Consider the following 2,649-nt stretch of genomic DNA (forward strand, 5'->3'; position numbering starts at 1 on the left):
GCCTGGCGGGGTTGGGGGAGCTGCGTGGGGGGTGACCGGGAGGAGACGGCAGGCTGAGCCTGGGTGAAGGGGGCCGGGAGGGGCGAGAGCCGTCCCCAAGCCGCTGGAAGTGCGGGAGGAAGCTCGTCGCCGTCGTCCAGGGCGATGGCTGCGCTGCTGCTAATTCATCCCCCGTCCCACCGGAGACCCGCTCTGCTCGGGACGCTTCACGTCACGCTGGACAAAACCCCGGCAGCTGTATGATAGAGTCGCCCCGCTTTGGCCCAAGGGACGATGCCTGATGACACAGTGAGAAAGTCATCCTTCTAGCTGCGAAGAGTCGGGTACCCGTGGTCTTTGTCTGCTCCTTCGGTAGAAACGTGTTGTGCCTTCCTAGCTGGGCCGCTAACCGCATCCTCTGCATCACGCCAGCCGTCCTTCTTCCTAGAGAGCGAGACTCGTCTTACAGACTTGGGTGGTTAGGCCCAAATCCGTGAGGACCCTTAACGCCTCACCTCCGTTGACTGAAGTTAAGCAGTGTTTAGATGTGTTTGCCTGGTTTTTAGTTCTCTGGCCAATGTCATCTAGTGATTACAGGAGGTAGTCAAGGAGTAAGATTCCTGTTTTGTTCCAGTTTTGCCTCTTAGATGTTTGGCAAGTCATGTAGGCGACCTGAGGGAAGGGGTAATAAGTTTGAAAGCGGCTGTTTACCCGTAAAGTGCTGTGAATCCAGGTTATCCACTCTGAACTGCACATACGACGTTTCTTCAGGGTTCTCTCCTGCCCTTGTCTTCTCAGCTGTGTGCTTACCAACAAGTGGGTATCCTGGTTTAGTTAATGTTAATGACACGGGTTGAGCGCTCTGAGGTGGAGAGAGTGTGATATTACTCTTTTATGCCTTGGAGCATATGGATTTTGTTTGAGGAGTGGCTTTTGGTACTGTTTTACTGGTAGGGCTTCTGCTTTTCTAAGGCTGTTTCACCCCAGTTCCTGCCGGATAGGCCGATCCTAGGTTCTCATGCTTTATGCCATCCTACCTTATGATAGCATATAGAAGCTCTTCTTAATGCGTTAATTTAGCTATTGAAGTGGGCTTCGTTGTGTCAGTCCTTCTTTCAATCCATTACTTCTGCAGCATGGGATGGGCTTTTCTTTATTCCTTATTGGTCATAAGTGATCGTTGTAATGATTGCTTCATCCCATGTTTTCAGATGAGAGTTTTAAAAAACGCATTTCCAGTTGTGCAATGGGAGGTGAGCACTACTTATTAATTTGAGCTAAGCTTCGTGTCCTACTTAGCAGCTGAAATCAATGGTACTTGTAATTTCCGTGGGAAAGGATAGGAGGAGACTGAGTAGCTTGTAAGTGGGTAGTAGCAGTGAGGAAGGTGAGCATACTGGAAGCGAGCCTCTTAGCTGGAACGTCTGTGCTATTTCCACCTTAAAGCTTTTTTTCCTGTGGTTGTCTTTGAATATCTTTTGAATGTCATAACTGTTTCTGACTACATCTCCTTAGAATGTTCTGTGTAATTAGTGCATATTTTGAGAGATCCTCTTATTTCTTAACAAGCTTTGGTTTTAAAACAGAAAAACTATAGCTCCTGATGTATAGTAAGAGTAGGCCAGTTTTTCCAGTATAATGGTGATGAGAAACATTATTATCTGAAGGTTAGAACTTTAACTTCTCTTACTTACGGAGAAGTGTGAGTTGGATGGACTTTGCCCCGCCATGAGAACAAAGAGCGTGGCCTTGAAGCTGTTGCAACACTAAGCTTTTTGTATTCCTGTAGCAGGTTGGAACCGTAGTCATGGGGCAGCGCCTTGCTGGTTTTGGTGCTGCACTGACCGGGTGGACCCAGGAGACAGTAAGGTGTTATTAGCGAGGCAGGCAGTTGTTCGGTGTATTTCAAACTCATTAAAAGAATATTTTTCTCTCTTACAAGGGTCGGAATTAGCCTCTGTGATTCGCCCTGTATGGGCAGTGTATTCTCATTGCATGGCCTGAATTGGTTCCAGTTAGAGACTGTTAACGTCGTTGAAAAGCAGAAGTCGTCATCTCAGGAGCGTGTTTAAGCTACTCTTTTCTATGGGGTTTGCTCGGTACTTCTGCTCATTCCCTTTCATCTCAGCTGTACCTCCTCGTAGAGAAGAAGCACTCTGGATATAACGTCTGGGGCAGGTTCAAGCATCTTCTTGCGGGGAAGCTGCCTCCCAGCACTTACAAGATAGGATGAAGGCTAAGTTCCTACCAAATCTGCACTCTCCGCCAGCTGCTGGAGGAGTCAGAGGTGGCGATTCTTAAGGCTGCGTTTATACTCTTACTTTTCTAACTCTTCGTTCTTTCCTAGTCAAATTTTAGCAGGCTTTTTTTGTGCAGGATGTGTTACCATCTTGTGACAATTCCTGTGACCTTTCTTTCCCCTGTGCCTTTTGGAAGCAGAGGGAGGCTGGCAGCGGAGAGCTTGCCTGCCACCTTCTGAAGGCAGAATGCAGCCTGAGGGCTGTGAGACAAACATCTTGGCAGGTAGCATGCGCGTGGATTTCTGTCTAGCCCTCTGGAACTGAGGATGTGAAAGATACTGTGTCTGTTCGGTCACCTGAATATTAAGTTACAGTCTTTTTTCCAATGCTGTGTTGCCCCTCTCTCCAAAGCCTTTCTCTCTGCTCGTAT

The sequence above is a fragment of the Pygoscelis adeliae genome, unplaced genomic scaffold (assembly GCF_000699105.1).
Source record: "Pygoscelis adeliae isolate BGI_AS28 unplaced genomic scaffold, ASM69910v1 Scaffold290, whole genome shotgun sequence".
Taxonomy (NCBI): domain Eukaryota; kingdom Metazoa; phylum Chordata; class Aves; order Sphenisciformes; family Spheniscidae; genus Pygoscelis; species Pygoscelis adeliae.